The sequence below is a fragment of the Phyllobates terribilis genome, unplaced genomic scaffold (genome assembly GCF_046119375.1).
Source record: "Phyllobates terribilis strain yellow unplaced genomic scaffold, ASM4611937v1 Scaffold_1__5_contigs__length_1240528914, whole genome shotgun sequence".
NCBI lineage: Eukaryota > Metazoa > Chordata > Amphibia > Anura > Dendrobatidae > Phyllobates > Phyllobates terribilis.
This window is the reverse complement of record NW_027362761.1, coordinates 79829706-79857027: the sequence shown is the minus strand read 5'-3', so window position 1 is coordinate 79857027 and position 27322 is coordinate 79829706.

Sequence of the window (27322 nt, the reverse complement as noted above, 5' to 3'; positions counted from 1 at the left end):
AGTTCCAAAGCATTTTTAAACTTCAGTAGAATTCCGAGAACAATGGATGAGTTCGAAAGCATTTATAAACTTCAGCATAATTCCAAGAACAATGGGAGAGTTCTACAGACTTATTTAAAAAAAACAATTACATTCCGAGAACAAAGGGAGAGTTCCAATGCAATTTTAAACTTCAGCAGGATTCCGAGAACAATGGAAGAGGTCCAAAGCATTATTAAACTTCCGCAGAATTCCGAGAACAATGGAAGAGTTCCAAAGCCATTTTAAACTTCAGCAGAATTCCGCGAACAATGGAAGAGTTCCAAATCATTTTTGAACTTAAGCATAATTCCGAGTACAAAGGAAGAGTTCCAAAGCATTTTTAAACTTCAGTAGAATTCCGAGAATAATGGGAGAGTTCCCAAGCATTTTTAAACGTCAGCAGAATTTTGAGAACAATGGAAGAGTTCCAAAGCATTTTTAAACTTCAGCAGAATTCCGAGAACAATGGGAGAGTTCTACAGAATGACGTAGAAAAACAATGGAAGAGTTCCAAAGCATTTTTAAAACTTCAGCAGAATTCCGAGAACAATGGAAAAGTTCCAAAGGATTTTTAAGCTTCACCAGAATTACAAGAACAATGGAAGAGTTCCAAAGCATTTTTAAATTTAAGCATAATTCCGAGAACAATGGAAGAGTTCCAAAGCATTTTTAAACACCAGCAGAATTCAGAGTACAATGGAATAGTTCCAAAGCATTTATAAACTTCAGCTATATTCCGAGAACAATGGGAGAGTAATACAAACTTATTTAAAAGAAACAATAACATTCCGAGAACAATGGGAGAGTTCCAAAGCATTTTTAAACTTCAGCAGAATTCCGAGAACAATGGAAGAGTTCCAAAGCATTTTTAAACTTCAGCAGAATTCCGAGAACAATGGAAGAGTTCGAAAGCATTTATAAACTTCAGCTATATTCCGAGAACAATGGGAGAGTTCTACAGACTTATTTAAAAGAAACAATAACATTCCGAGAATAATGGGAGAGGTCCAAAGCAATTTTAAACTTCATCAGGATTCCGAGAACAATGGAAGAGTTCCAAAGCATTTTTAAACTTCAGCAGAATTCCGAGAACAATGGAAGAGTTCCAAAGCATTTTTAAACTTCAGCAGAATTTCGAGAACAATGGAAGAGTTCCAAAGCATTTTTAAACTTCAGCTGAATTACGAGAACAAAGGAAGAGTTCCAAAGCATTTTTAAACTTCAGCAGAATTCTGAGAACAATGGGAGAGTTCCAAAGCATTTTTAAACTTCAGCAGAATTCTGAGAACAATGAAAGAGTTCGACAGAAAGATTTAAAAAAACAATAGCATTCCGAGAACAATGGGAGAGTTCCAAAGCATTTTTAAACTTCAGCAGAATTCCGAGAACAATGTAATTGTTCCAAAGCATTTTTAAACTTCAGTAGAATTCCGAGAACAATGAATGAGTTCGAAAGCATTTATAAACTTCAGCATAATTCCAAGAACAATGGGAGAGTTCTACAGACTTATTTAAAAAAAAATAACATTCCGAGAACAATGGGAGAGTTCCAAAGCAATTTTAAACTTCAGCAGGATTCCGAGAACAATGGGAGAGTTCCAAAGCATTATTAAACTTCCGCAGAATTCCGAGAACAATGGAAGAATTCCAAAGCATTTTTAAACTTCAGCAGAATTCCGCGAACAATGGAAGAGTTCCAAATCATTTTTGAACTTAAGCATAATTCCGAGTACAAAGGAAGAGTTCCAAAGCATTTTTAAACTTCAGCAGAATTCTGAGAACAATGGAAGAGTTCCAAAGCATTTTTAAACTTCAGTAGAATTCCGAGAACAATGGGAGAGTTCCAAAGCATTTTTAAACTTCATCAGAAATCTTAAAACAATGGAAGAGTTCCAAAGCATTTTTAAACTTCAGTAGAATTGTGAGAACAATGGGAGAATTCCAAAGCATTTTTAAACTTCAGCAGAATTCCGAGAACAATGGGAGAGTTCCAAAGCATTTTTAAACTTCAGTAGAATTGTGAGAACAATGGGAGAATTCCAAAGCATTTTTAAACTTCAGCAGAATTCCGAGAACAATGGGAGAGTTCTACAGAATAATTTAAAAAAAACAATAACATTCTGAGTTCGATGGTAGGGTTCCAAAACATTTTTAAACTTCAACAGAATTCAGAGAACAATGGAAGAGTTCCAAAGCATTTTTAAACTTCAGCAGAATTACGAGAACAAAGGAAGAGTTCCAAAGTATTTTTAAACTTCAGCAGAATTCTGAGAACAAAGGAAGATTTCCAAAGCATTTATAAACTTCAGCATAATTCCAAGAACAATGGGAGAGTTCTACAGACTTATTTAAAAAAAAAATAACATTCCGAGAACAATGGGAGAGTTCCAAAGCAATTTTAAACTTCAGCAGGATTCCGAGAACAATGGAAGAGTTCCAAAGCATTATTAAACTTCCGCAGAATTCCGATAACAATGGAAGAGTTCCAAAGCATTTTTAAACTTCAGTAGAATTCCGAGAACAATGGATGAGTTCGAAAGCATTTATAAACTTCAGCATAATTCCAAGAACAATGGGAGAGTTCTACAGACTTATTTAAAAAAAACAATTACATTCCGAGAACAAAGGGAGAGTTCCAATGCAATTTTAAACTTCAGCAGGATTCCGAGAACAATGGAAGAGGTCCAAAGCATTATTAAACTTCCGCAGAATTCCGAGAACAATGGAAGAGTTCCAAAGCCATTTTAAACTTCAGCAGAATTCCGCGAACAATGGAAGAGTTCCAAATCATTTTTGAACTTAAGCATAATTCCGAGTACAAAGGAAGAGTTCCAAAGCATTTTTAAACTTCAGTAGAATTCCGAGAATAATGGGAGAGTTCCCAAGCATTTTTAAACGTCAGCAGAATTTTGAGAACAATGGAAGAGTTCCAAAGCATTTTTAAACTTCAGCAGAATTCCGAGAACAATGGGAGAGTTCTACAGAATGACGTAGAAAAACAATGGAAGAGTTCCAAAGCATTTTTAAAACTTCAGCAGAATTCCGAGAACAATGGAAAAGTTCCAAAGCATTTTTAAGCTTCACCAGAATTACAAGAACAATGGAAGAGTTCCAAAGCATTTTTAAATTTAAGCATAATTCCGAGGACAATGGAAGAGTTCCAAAGCATTTTTAAACACCAGCAGAATTCAGAGTACAATGGAATAGTTCCAAAGCATTTATAAACTTCAGCTATATTCCGAGAACAATGGGAGAGTAATACAAACTTATTTAAAAGAAACAATAACATTCCGAGAACAATGGGAGAGTTCCAAAGCATTTTTAAACTTCAGCAGAATTCCGAGAACAATGGAAGAGTTCCAAAGCATTTTTAAACTTCAGCAGAATTCCGAGAACAATGGAAGAGTTCGAAAGCATTTATAAACTTCAGCTATATTCCGAGAACAATGGGAGAGTTCTACAGACTTATTTAAAAGAAACAATAACATTCCGAGAACAATGGGAGAGTTCCAAAGCAATTTTAAACTTCAGCAGGATTCCGAGAACAATGGAAGAGTTCCAAAGCATTATTAAACTTCCGCAGAATTCCGATAACAATGGAAGAGTTCCAAAGCATTTTTAAACTTCAGCAGAATTCCGAGAACAATGGGAGAGTTCTACAGAATGACGTAGAAAAACAATGGAAGAGTTCCAAAGCATTTTTAAACTTCAGCAGAATTCCGAGAACAATGGAAAAGTTCCAAAGCATTTTTAAGCTTCACCAGAATTACAAGAACAATGGAAGAGTTCCAAAGCATTTTTAAATTTAAGCATAATTCCGAGAACAATGGAAGAGTTCCAAAGCATTTTTAAACACCAGCAGAATTCAGAGTACAATGGAATAGTTCCAAAGCATTTATAAACTTCAGCTATATTCCGAGAACAATGGGAGAGTAATACAAACTTATTTAAAAGAAACAATAACATTCCGAGAACAATGGGAGAGTTCCAAAGCATTTTTAAACTTCAGCAGAATTCCGAGAACAATGGAAGAGTTCCAAAGCATTTTTAAACTTCAGCAGAATTCCGAGAACAATGGAAGAGTTCGAAAGCATTTATAAACTTCAGCTATATTCCGAGAACAATGGGAGAGTTCTACAGACTTATTTAAAAGAAACAATAACATTCCGAGAATAATGGGAGAGTTCCAAAGCAATTTTAAACTTCATCAGGATTCCGAGAACATTGGAAGAGTTCCAAAGCATTTTTAAACTTCAGCAGAATTTCGAGAACAATGGAAGAGTTCCAAAGCATTTTTAAACTTCAGCTGAATTACGAGAACAAAGGAAGAGTTCCAAAGCATTTTTAAACTTCAGCAGAATTCTGAGAACAATGGGAGAGTTCCAAAGCATTTTTAAACTTCAGCAGAATTCTGAGAACAATGAAAGAGTTCGACAGAAAGATTTAAAAAAACAATAGCATTCCGAGAACAATGGGAGAGTTCCAAAGCATTTTTAAACTTCAGCAGAATTCCGAGAACAATGTAATTGTTCCAAAGCATTTTTAAACTTCAGTAGAATTCCGAGAACAATGAATGAGTTCGAAAGCATTTATAAACTTCAGCATAATTCCAAGAACAATGGGAGAGTTCTACAGACTTATTTAAAAAAAAAATAACATTCCGAGAACAATGGGAGAGTTCCAAAGCAATTTTAAACTTCAGCAGGATTCCGAGAACAATGGGAGAGTTCCAAAGCATTATTAAACTTCCGCAGAATTCCGAGAACAATGGAAGAGTTCCAAAGCATTTTTAAACTTCAGCAGAATTCCACGAACAATGGAAGAGTTCCAAATCATTTTTGAACTTAAGCATAATTCCGAGTACAAAGGAAGAGTTCCAAAGCATTTTTAAACTTCAGCAGAATTCTGAGAACAATGGAAGAGTTCCAAAGCATTTTTAAACTTCAGTAGAATTCCGAGAACAATGGGAGAGTTCCAAAGCATTTTTAAACTTCATCAGAAATCTTAAAACAATGGAAGAGTTCCAAAGCATTTTTAAACTTCAGTAGAATTCCGAGAACAATGGAAGAGTTCCAAAGCATTTTTAAACTTCAGTAGAATTGTGAGAACAATGGGAGAATTCCAAAGCATTTTTAAACTTCAGCAGAATTCCGAGAACAATGGGAGAGTTCTACAGAATAATTTAAAAAAAACAATAACATTCTGAGTTCGATGGTAGGGTTCCAAAACATTTTTAAACTTCAACAGAATTCAGAGAACAATGGAAGAGTTCCAAAGCATTTTTAAACTTCAGCAGAATTACGAGAACAAAGGAAGAGTTCCAAAGTATTTTTAAACTTCAGCAGAATTCTGAGAACAAAGGAAGAGTTCCAAAGCATTTATAAACTTCAGCATAATTCCAAGAACAATGGGAGAGTTCTACAGACTTATTTAAAAAAAAAATAACATTCCGAGAACAATGGGAGAGTTCCAAAGCAATTTTAAACTTCAGCAGGATTCCGAGAACAATGGAAGAGTTCCAAAGCATTATTAAACTTCCGCAGAATTCCGATAACAATGGAAGAGTTCCAAAGCATTTTTAAACTTCAGTAGAATTCCGAGAACAATGGATGAGTTCGAAAGCATTTATAAACTTCAGCATAATTCCAAGAACAATGGGAGAGTTCTACAGACTTATTTAAAAAAAACAATTACATTCCGAGAACAAAGGGAGAGTTCCAATGCAATTTTAAACTTCAGCAGGATTCCGAGAACAATGGAAGAGGTCCAAAGCATTATTAAACTTCCGCAGAATTCCGAGAACAATGGAAGAGTTCCAAAGCCATTTTAAACTTCAGCAGAATTCCACGAACAATGGAAGAGTTCCAAATCATTTTTGAACTTAAGCATAATTCCGAGTACAAAGGAAGAGTTCCAAAGCATTTTTAAACTTCAGTAGAATTCCGAGAATAATGGGAGAGTTCCCAAGCATTTTTAAACGTCAGCAGAATTTTGAGAACAATGGAAGAGTTCCAAAGCATTTTTAAACTTCAGCAGAATTCCGAGAACAATGGGAGAGTTCTACAGAATGACTTAGAAAAACAATGTAAGAGTTCCAAAGCATTTTTAAACTTCAGCAGAATTCCGAGAACAATGGAAAAGTTCCAAAGCATTTTTAAGCTTCACCAGAATTACAAGAACAATGGAAGAGTTCCAAAGCATTTTTAAATTTAAGCATAATTCCGAGAACAATGGAAGAGTTCCAAAGCATTTTTAAACACCAGCAGAATTCAGAGTACAATGGAATAGTTCCAAAGCATTTATAAACTTCAGCTATATTCCGAGAACAATGGGAGAGTAATACAAACTTATTTAAAATAAACAATAACATTCCGAGAACAATGGGAGAGTTCCAAAGCATTTTTAAACTTCAGCAGAATTCCGAGAACAATGGAAGAGTTCCAAAGCATTTTTAAACTTCATCAGGATTCCGAGAACAATGGAAGAGTTCCAAAGCATTTTTAAACTTCAGCAGAATTCCGAGAACAATGGAAGAGTTCCAAAGCATTTTTAAACTTCAGCTGAATTACGAGAACAAAGGAAGAGTTCCAAAGCATTTTTAAACTTCAGCAGAATTCTGAGAACAATGGGAGAGTTCCAAAGCATTTTTAAACTTCAGCAGAATTCTGAGAACAATGAAATAGTTCGACAGAAAGATTTAAAAAAAACAATAGCATTCCGAGAACAATGGGAGAGTTCCAAAGCATTTTTAAACTTCAGCAGAATTCCGAGAACAATGTAATTGTTCCAAAGCATTTTTAAACTTCAGTAGAATTCCGAGAACAATGAATGAGTTCGAAAGCATTTATAAACTTCAGCATAATTCCAAGAACAATGGGAGAGTTCTACAGACTTATTTAAAAAAAAAATAACATTCCGAGAACAATGGGAGAGTTCCAAAGCAATTTTAAACTTCAGCAGGATTCCGAGAACAATGGGAGAGTTCCAAAGCATTATTAAACTTCCGCAGAATTCCGAGAACAATGGAAGAGTTCCAAAGCATTTTTAAACTTCAGCAGAATTCCGCGAACAATGGAAGAGTTCCAAATCATTTTTGAACTTAAGCATAATTCCGAGTACAAAGGAAGAGTTCCAAAGCATTTTTAAACTTCAGCAGAATTCTGAGAACAATGGAAGAGTTCCAAAGCATTTTTAAACTTCAGTAGAATTCCGAGAACAATGGGAGAGTTCCAAAGCATTTTTAAACTTCATCAGAAATGTTAAAACAATGGAAGAGTTCCAAAGCATTTTTAAACTTCAGTAGAATTCCGAGAACAATGGAAGAGTTCCAAAGCATTTTTAAACTTCAGTAGAATTGTGAGAACAATGGGAGAATTCCAAAGCATTTTTAAACTTCAGCAGAATTCCGAGAACAATGGGAGAGTTCTACAGAATAATTTAAAAAAAACAATAACATTCTGAGTTCGATGGTAGGGTTCCAAAACATTTTTAAACTTCAACAGAATTCAGAGAACAATGGACGAGTTCCAAAGCATTTTTAAACTTCAGCAGAATTACGAGAACAAAGGAAGAGTTCCAAAGTATTTTTAAACTTCAGCAGAATTCTGAGAACAAAGAAAGAGTTCCAAAGCATTTATAAACTTCAGCATAAATCCAAGAACAATGGGAGAGTTCTACAGACTTATTTAAAAAAAAAATAACATTCCGAGAACAATGGGAGAGTTCCAAAGCAATTTTAAACTTCAGCAGGATTCCGAGAACAATGGAAGAGTTCCAAAGCATTATTAAACTTCCGCAGAATTCCGATAACAATGGAAGAGTTCCAAAGCATTTTTAAACTTCAGCAGAATTCCGAGAAGAATGGAAGAGTTCCAAATCATTTTTGAACTTAAGCATAATTCCGAGTACAAAGGAAGAGTTCCAAAGCATTTTTAAACTTCAGCAGAATTCTGAGAACAATGGAAGAGTTCCAAAGCATTTTTAAACTTCAGAAGAATTCCAAGAACAAAGGAAGATTTCCAAAGCATTTTTAAACTTCAGCAGAATTCCGAGAACAATGGGAAAGTTCCAAAGCATTTTAAAACTTCAGCAGAATTTTGAGAACAATGGAAAAGTTCCAAAGCATTTTTAAACTCCAGTAGAATTCCGAGAAAAATGGAAGAGTTCCAAAGCATTTTTAAACTACAGTAGAATTCCGAGAAAAATGGAAGAGTTCCAAAGCATTTTTAAACTTCAGTAGAATTCCGAGAACAATGACTGAGTTCGAAAGCATTTATAAACTTCAGCATAATTCCAAGAACAATGGGAGAGTTCTACAGACTTATTTTAAAAAAAAATAACATTCCGAGAACAATGGAAGAGTTCCAAAGCATTTTTAAACTTCAGCAGAATTCCGAGAACAATGGAAGAGTTCCAAAGCATTTTTAAACTTCAGCAGAATTCCGAGAACAATGGAAGAGTTCGAAAGCATGTATAAACTTCAGCTATATTCCGAGAACAATGGGAGAGTTCTACAGACTTATTTAAAAGAAACAATAACATTCCGAGAACAATGGGAGAGTTCCAAAGCATTTTTAAACTTCAGCAGAATTCCGAGAACAATGGAAGAGTTCCAAAGCATTTTCAAACTTCAGCAGAATTCCGAGAACAATGGAAGAGTTCGAAAGCATGTATAAACTTCAGCTATATTCCGAGAACAATGGGAGAGTTCTACAGACTTATTTAAAAGAAACAATAACATTCCGAGAACAATGGGAGAGTTCCAAAGCAATTTTAAACTTCATCAGGATTCCGAGAACAATGGAAGAGTTCCAAAGCATTTTTAAACGTCAGCAGAATTTTGAGAACAATGGAAGAGTTCCAAAGCATTTTTAAACTTCACCAGAATTCCGAGAACAAAGGGAGAGTTCTACAGAATGACTTAAAAAAACAATGAAAGAGTTCCAAAGCATTTTTAAACTTCAGCAGAATTCCGAGAACAATGGAAAAGTTCCAAAGCATTTTTAAGCTTCACCAGAATTACAATAACAATGGAAGAGTTCCAAAGCATTTTTAAACTTAAGCATAATTCCGAGAACAATGGAAGAGTTCCAAAGCATTTTTAAACTTCAGCAGAATTCAGAGAACAATGGAAGAGTTCCAAAGCATTTTTAATCTTCAGTAGAATTCCTAGAACAATGGAAGAGTTCCAAAGCATTTTTAAACTTTAGCAGAATTCCGAGAACAATGGGAGAGTTCCAAAGCATTTTTAAACTTCAGAAGAATTCCAAGAACAAAGGAAGATTTCCAAAGCATTTTTAAACTTCAGCAGAATTCCGAGAACAATGGAAAAGTTCCAAAGCATTTTTAAACTCCAGTAGAATTCCGAGAACAATGGAAGAGTTGAAAAGCATTTTTAAACTTCAGCATAATTCCGAAAAAAATGGAAGAGTTCCAAAGCATTTTTAAACTTCAGCAGAATTCCGAGAACAATGGAAGAGCTCCAAAGCATTTTTAAACTTCAGCAGAATTCTGAGAATAATGAAAGAGTTCTACAGAAAGATTTAAAAAAACAATAGCATTCCGAGAACAATGGGAGAGTTCCAAAGCATTTTTAAACTTCAGTAGAATTCCGAGAACAATGGATGAGTTCGAAAGCATTTATAAACTTCAGCATAATTCCAAGAACAATGGGAGAGTTCTACAGACTTATTTAAAAAAAACAATAACATTCCGAGAACAATGGGAGAGTTACAAAGCAATTTTAAACTTCAGCAGGATTCCGAGAACAATGGAAGAGTTCCAAAGCATTTTTAAACTTCAGCAAAATTCCGCGAACAATGGAAGAGTTCCAAATCATTTTTGAACTTAAGCATAATTCCGAGTACAAAGGAAGAGTTCCAAAGCATTTTTAAACTTCAGTAGAATTCCGAGAACAATGAATGAGTTCGAAAGCATTTATAAACTTCAGCATAATTCCAAGAACAATGGGAGAGTTCTACAGACTTATTTTAAAAAAAAATAACATTCCGAGAACAATGGGAGAGTTCCAAAGCAATTTTAAACTTCAGCAGGATTCCGAGAACAATGGAAGAGTTCCAAAGCATTATTAAACTTCCGCAGAATTCCGATAACAATGGAAGAGTTCCCAAGCATTTTTAAACTTCAGCAGAATTCCGAGAAGAATGGAAGAGTTCCAAATCATTTTTGAACTTAAGCATAATTCCGAGTACAAAGGAAGAGTTCCAAAGCATTTTTAAACTTCAGCAGAATTCCGAGAAAAATGGAAGAGTTCCAAAGCATTTATAAACTTCAGCTGAATTCCGAGAACAATGGAAGAGTTCCAAAGCATTTTTAAACTTCAGCAGAATTCCGAGAACAATGGAAGAGTTCCAAAGCATTTTTAAACTTCAGCAGAATTCCGAGAACAATGGAAGAGTTCGAAAGCATGTATAAACTTCAGCTATATTCCGAGAACAATGGGAGAGTTCTACAGACTTATTTAAAAGAAACAATAATATTCCGAGAACAATGGGAGAGTTCCAAAGCAATTTTAAACTTCATCAGGATTCCGAGAACAATGGAAGAGTTCCAAAGCATTTTTAAACTTCAGCAGAATTCCGAGAACAATGGAAGAGTTCCTAAGCATTTTTAAACTTCAGCAGAATTCCGAGAACAATGGAAGAGTTCGAAAGCATGTATAAACTTCAGCTATATTCCGAGAACAATGGGAGAGTTCTACAGACTTATTTAAAAGAAACAATAACATTCCGAGAACAATGGGAGAGTTCCAAAGCATTTTTAAACTTCAGCAGAATTCCGAGAACAATGGAAGAGTTCCAAAGCATTTTTAAACTTCAGCAGAATTCCGAGAACAATGGAAGAGTTCGAAAGCATGTATAAACTTCAGCTATATTCCGAGAACAATGGGAGAGTTCTACAGACTTATTTAAAAGAAACAATAACATTCCGAGAACAATGGGAGAGTTCCAAAGCATTTTTAAACTTCAGCAGAATTACGAGAACAATGGAAGAGTTCCAAAGCATTTTCAAACTTCAGCAGAATTCCGAGAACAATGGAAGAGTTCGAAAGCATGTATAAACTTCAGCTATATTCCGAGAACAATGGGAGAGTTCTACAGACTTATTTAAAAGAAACAATAACATTCCGAGAACAATGGGAGAGTTCCAAAGCAATTTTAAACTTCATCAGGATTCCGAGAACAATGGAAGAGTTCCAAAGCATTTTTAAACTTCAGCAGAATTCTGAGAACAATTGAAGAGTTCCAAAGCATTTTTAAACTTCAGCAGTATTCCGAGAACAATGGAAGAGTTCCAAAGCATTTTTAAACGTCAGCAGAATTTTGAGAACAATGGAAGAGTTCCAAAGCATTTTTAAACTTCACCAGAATTCCGAGAACAAAGGGAGAGTTCTACAGAATGACTTAAAAAAACAATGAAAGAGTTCCAAAGCATTTTTAAACTTCAGCAGAATTCCGAGAACAATGGAAAAGTTCCAAAGCATTTTTAAGCTTCACCAGAATTACAATAACAATGGAAGAGTTCCAAAGCATTTTTAAACTTAAGCATAATTCCGAGAACAATGGAAGAGTTCCAAAGCATTTTTAAACTTCAGCAGAATTCAGAGAACAATGGAAGAGTTCCAAAGCATTTTTAATCTTCAGTAGAATTCCTAGAACAATGGAAGAGTTCCAAAGCATTTTTAAACTTTAGCAGAATTCCGAGAACAATGGGAGAGTTCCAAAGCATTTTTAAACTTCAGAAGAATTCCAAGAACAAAGGAAGATTTCCAAAGCATTTTTAAACTTCAGCAGAATTCCGAGAACAATGGAAAAGTTCCAAAGCATTTTTAAACTCCAGTAGAATTCCGAGAACAATGGAAGAGTTGAAAAGCATTTTTAAACTTCAGCATAATTCCGAAAAAAATGGAAGAGTTCCAAAGCATTTTTAAACTTCAGCAGAATTCCGAGAACAATGGAAGAGCTCCAAAGCATTTTTAAACTTCAGCAGAATTCTGAGAATAATGAAAGAGTTCTACAGAAAGATTTAAAAAAACAATAGCATTCCGAGAACAATGGGAGAGTTCCAAAGCATTTTTAAACTTCAGTAGAATTCCGAGAACAATGGATGAGTTCGAAAGCATTTATAAACTTCAGCATAATTCCAAGAACAATGGGAGAGTTCTACAGACTTATTTAAAAAAAACAATAACATTCCGAGAACAATGGGAGAGTTACAAAGCAATTTTCAACTTCAGCAGGATTCCGAGAACAATGGAAGAGTTCCAAAGCATTTTTAAACTTCAGCAAAATTCCGCGAACAATGGAAGAGTTCCAAATCATTTTTGAACTTAAGCATAATTCCGAGTACAAAGGAAGAGTTCCAAAGCATTTTTAAACTTCAGTAGAATTCCGAGAACAATGAATGAGTTCGAAAGCATTTATAAACTTCAGCATAATTCCAAGAACAATGGGAGAGTTCTACAGACTTATTTTAAAAAAAAATAACATTCCGAGAACAATGGGAGAGTTCCAAAGCAATTTTAAACTTCAGCAGGATTCCGAGAACAATGGAAGAGTTCCAAAGCATTATTAAACTTCCGCAGAATTCCGATAACAATGGAAGAGTTCCCAAGCATTTTTAAACTTCAGCAGAATTCCGAGAAGAATGGAAGAGTTCCAAATCATTTTTGAACTTAAGCATAATTCCGAGTACAAAGGAAGAGTTCCAAAGCATTTTTAAACTTCAGCAGAATTCCGAGAAAAATGGAAGAGTTCCAAAGCATTTATAAACTTCAGCTGAATTCCGAGAACAATGGAAGAGTTCCAAAGCATTTTTAAACTTCAGCAGAATTCCGAGAACAATGGAAGAGTTCCAAAGCATTTTTAAACTTCAGCAGAATTCCGAGAACAATGGAAGAGTTCGAAAGCATGTATAAACTTCAGCTATATTCCGAGAACAATGGTAGAGTTCTACAGACTTATTTAAAAGAAACAATAATATTCCGAGAACAATGGGAGAGTTCCAAAGCAATTTTAAACTTCATCAGGATTCCGAGAACAATGGAAGAGTTCCAAAGCATTTTTAAACTTCAGCAGAATTCCGAGAACAATGGAAGAGTTCCTAAGCATTTTTAAACTTCAGCAGAATTCCGAGAACAATGGAAGAGTTCGAAAGCATGTATAAACTTCAGCTATATTCCGAGAACAATGGGAGAGTTCTACAGACTTATTTAAAAGAAACAATAACATTCCGAGAACAATGGGAGAGTTCCAAAGCATTTTTAAACTTCAGCAGAATTCCGAGAACAATGGAAGAGTTCCAAAGCATTTTTAAACTTCAGCAGAATTCCGAGAACAATGGAAGAGTTCGAAAGCATGTATAAACTTCAGCTATATTCCGAGAACAATGGGAGAGTTCTACAGACTTATTTAAAAGAAACAATAACATTCCGAGAACAATGGGAGAGTTCCAAAGCAATTTTAAACTTCATCAGGATTCCGAGAACAATGGAAGAGTTCCAAAGCATTTTTAAACTTCAGCAGAATTCCGAGAACAATGGAAGAGTTCCAAAGCATTTTTAAACTTCAGCAGAATTCTGAGAACAATTGAAGAGTTCCAAAGCATTTTTAAACTTCAGCAGTATTCCGAGAACAATGGAAGAGTTCCAAAGCATTTTTAAATGTCAGCAGAATTTTGAGAACAATGGAAGAGTTCCAAAGCATTTTTAAACTTCACCAGAATTCCGAGAACAAAGGGAGAGTTCTACAGAATGACTTAAAAAAACAATGGAAGAGTTCCAAAGCATTTTTAAACTTCAGCAGAATTCCGAGAACAATGGAAAAGTTCCAAAGCATTTTTAAGCTTCACCAGAATTACAAGAACAATGGAAGAGTTCCAAAGCATTTTTAAACTTAAGCATAATTCCGAGAACAATGGAAGAGTTCCAAAGCATTTTTAAACTTCAGCAGAATTCAGAGAACAATGGAAGAGTTCCAAAGCATTTTTAATCTTCAGTAGAATTCCTAGAACAATGGAAGAGTTCCAAAGCATTTTTAAACTTTAGCAGAATTCCGAGAACAATGGGAGAGTTCCAAAGCATTTTTAAACGTCAGCAGAATTTTGAGAACAATGGAAGAGTTCCAAAGCATTTTTAAACTTCACCAGAATTCCGAGAACAAAGAGAGAGTTCGACAGAATGACTTAAAAAAACAATGGAAGAGTTCCAAAGCATTTTTAAACTTCAGCAGAATTCCGAGAACAATGGAAAAGTTCCAAAGCATTTTTAAGCTTCACCAGAATTACAAGAGCAATGGAAGAGTTCCAAAGCATTTTTAAACTTAAGCATAATTCCGAGAACAATGGAAGAGTTCCAAAGCATTTTTAAACTTCAGCAGAATTCAGAGAACAATGGAAGAGTTCCAAAGCATTTTTAATATTCAGTAGAATTCCTAGAACAATGGAAGAGTTCCAAAGCATTTTTAAACTTCACCAGAATTCCGAGAACAAAGGGAGAGTTCTACAGAATGACTTAAAAAAACAATGGAAGAGTTCCAAAGCATTTTTAAACTTCAGCAGAATTCCGAGAACAATGGAAAAGTTCCAAAGCATTTTTAAGCTTCACCAGAATTACAAGAACAATGGAAGAGTTCCAAAGCATTTTTAAACTTAAGCATAATTCCGAGAACAATGGAAGAGTTCCAAAGCATTTTTAAACTTCAGCAGAATTCAGAGAACAATGGAAGAGTTCCAAAGCATTTTTAATCTTCAGTAGAATTCCTAGAACAATGGAAGAGTTCCAAAGCATTTTTAAACTTTAGCAGAATTCCGAGAACAATGGGAGAGTTCCAAAGCATTTTTAAACTTCAGAAGAATTCCAAGAACAAAGGAAGATTTCCAAAGCATTTTTAAACTTCAGCAGAATTCCGAGAACAATGGAAAAGTTCCAAAGCATTTTTAAACTCCAGTAGAATTCCGAGAACAATGGAAGAGTTCCAAAGCATTTTTAAACTTCAGCAGAATTCCGAGAACAATGGAAGAGTTCGAAAGCATGTATAAACTTCAGCTATATTCCGAGAACAATGGGAGAGTTCTACAGACTTATTTAAAAGAAACAATAACATTCCGAGAACAATGGGAGAGTTCCAAAGCATTTTTAAACTTCAGCAGAATTCCGAGAACAATGGAAGAGTTCCAAAGCATTTTTAAACTTCAGCAGAATTCCGAGAACAATGGAAGAGTTCGAAAGCATGTATAAACTTCAGCTATATTCCGAGAACAATGGGAGAGTTCTACAGACTTATTTAAAAGAAACAATAACATTCCGAGAACAATGGGAGAGTTCCAAAGCAATTTTAAACTTCATCAGGATTCCGAGAACAATGGAAGAGTTCCAAAGCATTTTTAAACTTCAGCAGAATTCCGAGAACAATGGAAGAGTTCCAAAGCATTTTTAAACTTCAGCAGAATTCTGAGAACAATTGAAGAGTTCCAAAGCATTTTTAAACTTCAGCAGTATTCCGAGAACAATGGAAGAGTTCCAAAGCAATTTTAAACGTCAGCAGAATTTTGAGAACAATGGAAGAGTTCCAAAGCATTTTTAAACTTCACCAGAATTCCGAGAACAAAGAGAGAGTTCGACAGAATGACTTAAAAAAACAATGGAAGAGTTCCAAAGCATTTTTAAACTTCAGCAGAATTCCGAGAACAATGGAAGAGTTCCAAAGCATTTTTAATATTCAGTAGAATTCCTAGAACAATGGAAGAGTTCCAAAGCATTTTTAAACTTCACCAGAATTCCGAGAACAAAGGGAGAGTTCTACAGAATGACTTAAAAAAACAATGGAAGAGTTCCAAAGCATTTTTAAACTTCAGCAGAATTCCGAGAACAATGGAAAAGTTCCAAAGCATTTTTAAGCTTCACCAGAATTACAAGAACAATGGAAGAGTTCCAAAGCATTTTTAAACTTAAGCATAATTCCGAGAACAATGGAAGAGTTCCAAAGCATTTTTAAACTTCAGCAGAATTCAGAGAACAATGGAAGAGTTCCAAAGCATTTTTAATCTTCAGTAGAATTCCTAGAACAATGGAAGAGTTCCAAAGCATTTTTAAACTTCACCAGAATTCCGAGAACAAAGGGAGAGTTCTACAGAATGACTTAAAAAAACAATGGAAGAGTTCCAAAGCATTTTTAAACTTCAGCAGAATTCCGAGAACAATGGAAAAGTTCCAAAGCATTTTTAAGCTTCACCAGAATTACAAGAACAATGGAAGAGTTCCAAAGCATTTTTAAACTTAAGCATAATTCCGAGAACAATGGAAGAGTTCCAAAGCATTTTTAAACTTCAGCAGAATTCAGAGAACAATGGAAGAGTTCCAAAGCATTTTTAATCTTCAGTAGAATTCCTAGAACAATGGAAGAGTTCCAAAGCATTTTTAAACTTTAGCAGAATTCCGAGAACAATGGGAGAGTTCCAAAGCATTTTTAAACTTCAGAAGAATTCCAAGAACAAAGGAAGATTTCCAAAGCATTTTTAAACTTCAGCAGAATTCCGAGAACAATGGAAAAGTTCCAAAGCATTTTTAAACTCCAGTAGAATTCCGAGAACAATGGAAGAGTTCCAAAGCATTTTTAAACTACAGTCGAATTCCGAGAAAAATGGAAGCGTTCCAAAGCATTTTTAAACTTCAGCAAAATTCCAAGCTCAATGGAAGAGTTGAAAAGCATTTTTAAACTTCAGCATAATTCCGAAAAAAATGGAAGAGTTCCAAAGCATTTTTAAACTTCAGCAGAATTCCGAGAACAATGGAAGAGCTCCGAAGCATTTTTAAACTTCAGCAGAATTCTGAGAATAATGAAAGAGTTCTACAGAAAGATTTAAAAAAACAATAGCATTCCGAGAACAATGGGAGAGTTCCAAAGCATTTTTAAGCTTCAGTAGAATTCCGAGAACAATGGATGAGTTCGAAAGCATTTATAAACTTCAGCATAATTCCAAGAACAATGGGAGAGTTCTACAGACTTATTTAAAAAAAACAATAACATTCCGAGAACAATGGGAGAGTTACAAAGCAATTTTAAACTTCAGCAGGATTCCGAGAACAATGGAAGAGTTCCAAAGCATTTTTAAACTTCAGCAGAATTCCGCGAACAATGGAAGAGTTCCAAATCATTTTTGAACTTAAGCATAATTCCGAGTACAAAGGAAGAGTTCCAAAGCATTTTTAAACTTCAGTAGAATTACGAGAACAATGAATGAGTTCGAAAGCATTTATAAACTTCAGCATAATTCCAAGAACAATGGGAGAGTTCTACAGACTTATTTTAAAAAAAAATAACATTCCGAGAACAATGGGAGAGTTCCAAAGCAATTTTAAACTTCAGCAGGATTCCGAGAACAATGGAAGAGTTCCAAAGCATTATTAAACTTCCGCAGAATTCCGATAACAATGGAAGAGTTCCAAAGCATTTTTAAACTTCTGCAGAATTCCGAGAAGAATGGAAGAGTTCCAAATCATTTTTGAACTTAAGCATAATTCCGAGTACAAAGGAAGAGTTCCAAAGCATTTTTAAACTTCAGCAGAATTCCGAGAAAAATGGAAGAGTTCCAAAGCATTTATAAACTTCAGCTGAATTCCGAGAACAATGGAAGAGTTCCAAAGCATTTTTAAACTTCAGCAGAATTCCGAGAACAATGGAAGAGTTCCAAAGCATTTTTAAACTTCAGCAGAATTCCGAGAACAATGGAAGAGTTCGAAAGCATGTATAAACTTCAGCTATATTCCGAGAACAATGGGAGAGTTCTACAGACTTATTTAAAAGAAACAATAACATTCTGAGAACAATGGGAGAGTTCGAAAGCAATTTTAAACTTCATCAGGATTCCGAGAACAATGGAAGAGTTCCAAAGCATTTTTAAACTTCAGCAGAATTCCGAGAACAATGGAAGAGTTCCAAAGCATTTTTAAACTTCAGCAGAATTCCGAGAACAATGGAAGAGTTTGAAAGCATGTATAAACTTCAGCTATATTCCGAGAACAATGGGAGAGTTCTACAGACTTATTTAAAAGAAACAGTAACATTCCGAGAACAATGGGAGAGTTCCAAAGCATTTTTAAACTTCAGCAGAATTCCAAGAACAATGGAAGAGTTCCAAAGCATTTTTAAACTTCAGCAGAATTCCGAGAACAATGGAAGAGTTCGAAAGCATGTATAAACTTCAGCTATATTCCGAGAACAATGGGAGAGTTCTACAGACTTATTTAAAAGAAACAATAACATTCCGAGAACAATGGGAGAGTTCCAAAGCAATTTTAAACTTCATCAGGATTCCGAGAACAATGGAAGAGTTCCAAAGCATTTTTAAACTTCAGCAGAATTCCGAGAACAATGGAAGAGTTCCAAAGCATTTTTAAACTTCAGCAGAATTCTGAGAACAATTGAAGAGTTCCAAAGCATTTTTAAACTTCAGCAGTATTCCGAGAACAATGGAAGAGTTCCAAAGCAATTTTAAACGTCAGCAGAATTTTGAGAACAATGGAAGAGTTCCAAAGCATTTTTAAACTTCACCAGAATTCCGAGAACAAAGAGAGAGTTCGACAGAATGACTTAAAAAAACAATGGAAGAGTTCCAAAGCATTTTTAAACTTCAGCAGAATTCCGAGAACAATGGAAAAGTTCCAAAGCATTTTTAAGCTTCACCAGAATTACAAGAACAATGGAAGAGTTCCAAAGCATTTTTAAACTTAAGCATAATTCCGAGAACAATGGAAGAGTTCCAAAGCATTTTTAAACTTCAGCAGAATTCAGAGAACAATGGAAGAGTTCCAAAGCATTTTTAATCTTCAGTAGAATTCCTAGAACAATGGAAGAGTTCCAAAGCATTTTTAAACTTTAGCAGAATTCCGAGAACAATGGGAGAGTTCCAAAGCATTTTTAAACTTCAGAAGAATTCCAAGAACAAAGGAAGATTTCCAAAGCATTTTTAAACTTCAGCAGAATTCCGAGAACAATGGAAAAGTTCCAAAGCATTTTTAAACTCCAGTAGAATTCCGAGAACATTGGAAGAGTTCCAAAGCATTTTTAAACTACAGTCGAATTCCGAGAAAAATGGAAGCGTTCCAAAGCATTTTTAAACTTCAGCAAAATTCCAAGCTCAATGGAAGAGTTGAAAAGCATTTTTAAACTTCAGCATAATTCCGAAAAAAATGGAAGAGTTCCAAAGCATTTTTAAACTTCAGCAGAATTCCGAGAACAATGGAAGAGCTCCAAAGCATTTTTAAACTTCAGCAGAATTCTGAGAATAATGAAAGAGTTCTACAGAAAGATTTAAAAAAACAATAGCATTCCGAGAACAATGGGAGAGTTCCAAAGCATTTTTAAACTTCAGTAGAATTCCAAGAACAATGGATGAGTTCGAAAGCATTTATAAACTTCAGCACAATTCCAAGAACAATGGGAGAGTTCTACAGACTTATTTAAAAAAAACAATAACATTCCGAGAACAATGGGAGAGTTACAAAGCAATTTTAAACTTCAGCAGGATTCCGAGAACAATGGAAGAGTTCCAAAGCATTTTTAAACATCAGCAGAATTCAGAGAACAATGGAAGAGCTCCAAAGCATTTTTAACACTAGAACTACTGATGGAGTCATTTTGACTCCTTTCGTTTTTTATTTCTCTTCTGTGACTACATTTTTCAGAATTCCGGCTTGAAACTCGGTGACTTTTCCTCAAATATGATGTGAAAAAAGATTTTGTGAGAATAAATAATTTTGGTGAAAAATTTGCGTGTTTTTTTCAAAATTTACCAAGAACTACTGAAGGGAGTCATTTTGACTCCCTACTATATTTTGAGGTCCTTTTGTCACTAAATGTTGCTATAAAGTTTTGTGCATAATTTTTTCACTCTGTCTTATTTACCCTGATGTTCATATAGATGTAGTTCAATTTACATGTCAACTTTTCACATTTTCCTTGTGCTTTACCTGCTTGTATTACTGTGTAATGCTGAACAAAATAGCTTGTTTACTCTAGGCTCTTATCTTATGCTAATGAAGGGTGGTGTTTTTCTAAGGTCCTAGCAGGAGACAGTATTCTGGATAGTAACTTTACTTTCAGTTCAGCTGAAGAGACAAAGAGAACAGACGCAGACATACGAGCTCTGAAGACTCATACAGGTATGAACTGTTATGAAATAGTTTAGCTGTCTGTCAACTGATTCAGCCCACCTACTTTTGAAGGTGGCAGAACAGTTATTATTTCTTTCAGTTTTCATTTCATTTCTATTTTTCAGCAGGGAACTATATAGAATTATGGAATTTGTGAGGAATATGGAGAGAAGACGTTTGATAAAGCCTCAGGATATTCTGGCTACTTTGCAATCCATACCGGAGGATGAATCGGAATCCGAATTGCAGGAACATGTATTTGATTCTGACAGTGATGAAGATTTCATTCCTCAGAACATATCAAGTGAATCTGAAGACTCAGAAGGAACAAATCCAGAAGGTAAGTAGTTATGTGTATTTATTTGTTCTTCCACACACTGAGTTAGGGCCTGTGCACACTAGCAGAATTCTGGCTGAATAGCCATCTGGATATTCTTGCCGCAATACAGGCCCTACCTGCCCGCTCATGCCTGAAGCTCCGCTCCGAACCCCGGGCTGGAGCCGCTGTCAGGGACAGAGCAGCGCTTGCTTACGCGCAAGCACGGCTCCGTCCCAGACAGCGGCTCCAGCCCGGGGTTCGGAGCGGAGCTTCAGGTATGAAACTCCGCTCTGTACCTGAGCGGGCAGGTACGGGCCAGATTGTGGTGAGAATATCCGGTCGGATATTCAGCCGCTAATCCAGCCAGTGTGCATGGACCCTTACAAAACAAAAATTCTAAATATTCATCAACTTTTTTACAGATATTCCAAGCACATCAACTGGGGATCGGGCTCATGCAGTTATGTTGCCTCGTGACCATCCTCCTGGTCGTGGACAGAAAAAATCAGCAAAACGTCCCAGAAATGAAAGAACAACAGATAACGATGGCGGCGAAGGTAATGCAACAACAAACACCAGAGAAGGCGAATCTGAAGGAATACTAGTTTCAGCGGATGGTATTCAATGGAAACCTGTTGAAATTGGAGAACACTTGCCTGGTAGGCGTGACAGCCAAAATATTCTTCGAGAAGCACCTGGCCCTACAGGATACGCCAGAAGAAATATCATTATCGATAGTCCTTTGAGCGCATGGCGTTTATTTTTTGATTCATATATATTGACACATATAAAGAACTGTACGCTTGCAGAAGCATGCAGGAACAATAATTTACAGTTTACTCTATCTGATAAGGAGCTAGATGCATTCATTGCAATATTCTATGCTCGTGGAATATCTGGCACGAACCGTCACTCGATTAGCAGTATTTGGTGTAATGACTGGGGAATACCGTTTTGCAAAGCGACAATGTCTAGGGACCGCTTTGTTGAAATTATGAGGTTTCTCAGATTTGATGAGAAATCTACTCGATCGGAGAGACTGCAAACGGACAAGTTTGCTCTATTTTCTACTGTGTGGGACAGGTTAATTGAAAATTGTATTGCGTGTTACAAACCTGGCCCATACATAACGGTGGATGAGCAACTTTTCCCAAGCAAAACTAGGTGTCCATTCACGCAGTACATGCCTTCCAAACCAGATAAATATGGCCACAAATATTGGCTAGCTGTTGATAAGAGGAGCAAATATCTGGCAAATGGCTTCCCTTATCTAGGCAAAGATGACACACGCCGTGCTGAGGACCGTTTAGCTGACCATGTGGTAATGAAGTTATTGGACCCGTTTTTGAAAAAAGGTCGCAATGTTACAACCGATAATTATTTTACTTCAGTAAAATTAGCTAAACAGCTAAAAAGCAAAGGAACAACCATCGTGGGAACACTGAACAAGATAAGGCGAGAAGTGCCTAAAGAAATAAAATCCATGAAAGAGGAATTGTACAACACTAAAGTGTTTAGAAATGAAGACAATTTTACACTTACAGTATATCAAGGAAAGCCCAACAAAAATGTTGTCATTTTGAGTTCCGTCCATCCAGATGTTGTTGTTGCGTCTGATTCCGCTAAAAAAACTCCAGAAACGGTAAAGTTTTACAATGAAACAAAATATGGAGTAGATGTAGTGGATCAGATGGCACGAAAATATACCACACGAACATGCACAAGGAGATGGCCTGTTCATGCATTTGAAAATGCCTTAGACTTTGCGGGTATAAATGCATGGATAATATTCAAGGAGATTACCCACCAAAAAATGTCACGCAAGGCATTTTTGCAAACACTTGTGAGAGAGTTGAGTGGTCCTTATGTCACAGATAGGGAAAAGGGTTCCACGTCCCAAGTTTCTACATGCTCAGAAGCGATGGTTCAAACAAAATTTTGCCAGATCAAAGAAAAGTGCAAGAAAAATAGATCTGTCGGAAATTGTAAGACTTGTGGTAAGTCTTTGTGTGGGCAATGTACTGCCATAAATCAAAGGCAATGCCTAAAATGCGAAACACCAAATGTTTAGAAGGTGAATTCTGCGCCATATTTTCATTTTTATGCTCCTCCACCTACATTTTCTCTGCTTTTTGGTCTTCAGTTGTTGTTTATATGTGTGCACTTGAATAAAAAAAAATGTTTGAAAAACGTCTATTATAATTATTGTTATTTTCTGTAGAAAAATAAGAAAAGCAGAAAAAAAACAATCAAAAGCATTACTGTTGGATCTCACAATAATTCATTACAAAAAATATAATTATTAATAAATAACCACAAATGAAACTCTAAAAATAAACGAAAACAAGCAAGGAGTCAAAATGACTCCTTTCAGTAGTTCTAGGCGGGGTCACGAGTCCAGTAGTCCTAGTGTTAATCTTCAGTAGAATTCCTAGAACAATGGGAGAGTTCCAAAGCATTTTTAAACTTCATCAGGATTCCGAGAACAATGGAAGAGTTCCACAGCATTTTTAAACTTCAGCAGAATTCCGAGAACAATGGAAGAGTTCCAAAGCATTTTTAAACTTCAGCAGAATTCCGAGAACAATGGAAGAGTTCGAAAGCATGTATAAACTTCAGCTATATTCCGAGAACAATGGGAGAGTTCTACAGACTTATTTAAAAGAAACAATAACATTCCGAGAACAATGGGAGAGTTCCAAAGCATTTTTAAACTTCAGCAGAATTCCGAGAACAATGGAAGAGTTCCAAAGCATTTTTAAACTTCAGCAGAATTCCGAGAACAATGGAAGAGTTCGAAAGCATGTATAAACTTCAGCTATATTCCGAGAACAATGGGAGAGTTCTACAGACTTATTTAAAAGAAACAATAACATTCCGAGAACAATGGGAGAGTTCCAAAGCAATTTTAAACTTCATCAGGATTCCGAGAACAATGGAAGAGTTCCAAAGCATTTTTAAACTTCAGCAGAATTCCGAGAACAATGGAAGAGTTCCAAAGCATTTTTAAACTTCAGCAGAATTCCGAGAACAATTGAAGAGTTCCAAAGCATTTTTAAACGTCAGCAGAATTTTGAGAACAATGGAAGAGTTCCAAAGCATTTTTAAACTTCACCAGAATTCCGAGAACAAAGGGAGAGTTCTACAGAATGACTTAAAAAAACAATGGAAGAGTTCCAAAGCATTTTTAAACTTCAGCAGAATTCCGAGAACAATGGAAAAGTTCCAAAGCATTTTTAAGCTTCACCAGAATTACAAGAACAATGGAAGAGTTCCAAAGCATTTTTAAACTTAAGCATAATTCCGAGAACAATGGAAGAGTTCCAAAGCATTTTTAAACTTCAGCAGAATTCAGAGAACAATGGAAGAGTTCCAAAGCATTTTTAATCTTCAGTAGAATTCCTAGAACAATGGAAGAGTTCCAAAGCATTTTTAAACTTTAGCAGAATTCCGACAACAATGGGAGAGTTCCAAAGCATTTTTAAACTTCAGAAGAATTCCAAGAACAAAGGAAGATTTCCAAAGCATTTTTAAACTTCAGCAGAATTCCGAGAACAATGGAAAAGTTCCAAACCATTTTTAAACTCCAGTAGAATTCCGAGAACAATGGAAGAGTTCCAAAGCATTTTTAAACTACAGTCGAATTCCGAGAAAAATGGAAGCGTTCCAAAGCATTTTTAAACTTCAGCAAAATTCCAAGCTCAATGGAAGAGTTGAAAAGCATTTTTAAACTTCAGCATAATTCCGAAAAAAATGGAAGAGTTCCAAAGCATTTTTAAACTTCAGCAGAATTCCGAGAACAATGGAAGAGCTCCAAAGCATTTTTAAACTTCAGCAGAATTCTGAGAATAATGAAAGAGTTCTACAGAAAGATTTAAAAAAACAATAGCATTCCGAGAACAATGGGAGAGTTCCAAAGCATTTTTAAACTTCAGCAGAATTCCGAGAACAATGTAAGTGTTCCAAAGCATTTTTAAACTTCAGTAGAATTCCGAGAACAATGGATGAGTTCGAAAGCATTTATAAACTTCAGCATAATTCCAAGAACAATGGGAGAGTTCTACAGACATATTTAAAAAAAACAATAACATTCCGAGAACAATGGGAGAGTTACAAAGCAAATTTAAACTTCAGCAGGATTCCGAGAACAATGGAAGAGTTCCAAAGCATTATTAAACTTCCGCAGAATTCCGAGAACAATGGAAGAGTTCCAAAGCATTTTTAAACTTCAGCAGAATTCCGAGAACAATGGAAGAGTTCCAAAGCATTTTTAAACTTCAGTAGAATTCCGAGAATAATGGGAGAGTTCCAAAGCATTTTTAAACGTCAGCAGAATTTTGAGAACAATGGAAGAGTTCCAAGGCATTTTTAAACTTCAGCAGAATTCCGAGAACAATGGGAGAGTTCTACAGAATGACTTAAAAAAACAATGGAAGAGTTCCAAAGCATTTTTAAACTTCAGCAGAATTCCGAGAACAATGGAAAAGTTCCAAAGCATTTTTAAGCTTCACCAGAATTACAAGAACAATGGAAGAGTTCCAAATCATTTTTAAATTTAAGCATAATTCCGAGAACAATGGAAGAGTTCCAAAGCATTTTTAAACACCAGCAGAATTCAGAGAACAATGGAAGAGCTCCAAAGCATTTTTAATCTTCAGTAGAATTCCTAGAACAATGGGAGAGTTCCAAAGCATTTATAAACTTCAGCTATATTCCGAGTACAATGGGAGAGTAATACAAACTTATTTAAAAGAAACAATAACATTCCGAGAACAATGGGAGAGTTCCAAAGCATTTTTAAACTTCAGCAGAATTCCGAGAACAATGTAATTGTTCCAAAGCATTTTTAAACTTCAGTAGAATTCCGAGAACAAGGAATGAGTTCGAAAGCATTTATAAACTTCAGCATAATTCCAAGAACAATGGGAGAGTTCTACAGACTTATTTAAAAAAAAAATAACATTCCGAGAACAATGGGAGAGTTCCAAAGCAATTTTAAACTTCAGCAAGATTCCGAGAACAATGGAAGAGTTCCAAAGCATTATTAAACTTCCGCAGAATTCCGAGAACAATGGAAGAGTTCCAAAGCATTTTTAAACTTCAGCAGAATTCCGCGAACAATGGAAGAGTTCCAAATCATTTTTGAACTTAAGCATAATTCCGAGTACAAAGGAAGAGTTGCAAAGCATTTTTAAACTTCAGCAAAATTCTGAGAACAATGGAAGAGTTCCAAAGCATTTTTAAACTTCAGTAGAATTCCGAGAACAATGGGAGAGTTCCAAAGCATTTTTAAACTTCAACAGAAATCTTAAAACAATGGAAGAGTTCCAAAGCATTTTTAAACTTCAGTAGAATTCCGAGAACAATGGAAGAGTTCCAAAGCATTTTTAAACTTCAGTAGAATTGCGAGAACAATGGGAGAATTCCAAAGCATTTTTAAACTTCAGCAGAATTACGAGAACAATGGGAGAGTTCTACAGAATAATTTTAAAAAAACAATAACATTCTGAGTTCGATGGTAGGGTTCCAACATATTTTTAAACTTCAACAGAATTCAGAGAACAATGGAAGAGTTCCAAAGCATTTTTAAACGTCAGCAGAATTTTGAGAACAATGGAAGAGTTCCAAAGCATTTTTAAACTTCAGCAGTATTCCGAGAACAATGGAAGAGTTCCAAAGCATTTTTAAAAGTCAGCAGAATTTTGAGAACAATGGAAGAGTTCCAAAGCATTTTTAAACTTCTGCAGAATTCCGAGAACAATGGGAGAGTTCTACAGAATGACTTAAAAAAACAATGGAAGAGTTCCAAAGCATTTTTAAACTTCAGCAGAATTCCGAGAACAATGGAAAAGTTCCAAAGCATTTTTAAACTTCAGCAGAATTCAGAGAACAATGGAAGAGTTCCAAAGCATTTTTAATCTTCAGTAGAATTCCTAGAAAAATGGGGGAGTTCCAAAGCATTTTTAAACTTCAGCAGATTTCCGAGAACAATGGAAGAGTTCCAAAGCATTTTTAAACTTTAGCAGAATTCCGAGAACAATGGGAGAGTTCCAAAGCATTTTTAAACTTCAGCAGAATTCTGAGAACAATGGAAGAGTTCCAAAGCATTTTTAAACTTCAGAAGAATTCCAAGAACAAAGGAAGATTTCCAAAGCATTTTTAAACTTCAGCAGAATTCCAAGAACAATGGGAAAGTTCCAAAGCATTTTAAAACTTCAGCAGAATTTTGAGAACAATGGAAAAGTTCCAAAGCATTTTTAAACTCCAGTAGAATTCCGAGAAAAATGGAAGAGTTCCAAAGCATTTTTAAACTACAGTAGAATTCCGAGAAAAATGGAAGAGTTCCAAAGCATTTTTAAACTTCAGTAGAATTCCGAGAACAATGAATGAGTTCGAAAGCATTTATAAACTTCAGCATAATTCCAAGAACAATGGGAGAGTTCTACAGACTTATTTAAAAAAAAAATAACATTCCGAGAACAATGGGAGAGTTCCAAAGCAATTTTAAACTTCAGCAGGATTCCGAGAACAATGGAAGAGTTCCAAAGCATTATTAAACTTCCGCAGAATTCCGATAACAATGGAAGAGTTCCAAAGCATTTTTAAACTTCAGCAGAATTCCGAGAACAATGGAAGAGTTCCAAAGCATTTTTAAACTTCAGCAGAATTCCGAGAACAATGGAAGAGTTCGAAAGCATGTATAAACTTCAGCTATATTCCGAGAACAATGGGAGAGTTCTACAGACTTATTTAAAAGAAACAATAACATTCCGAGAACAATGGGAGAGTTCCAAAGCAATTTTAAACTTCAT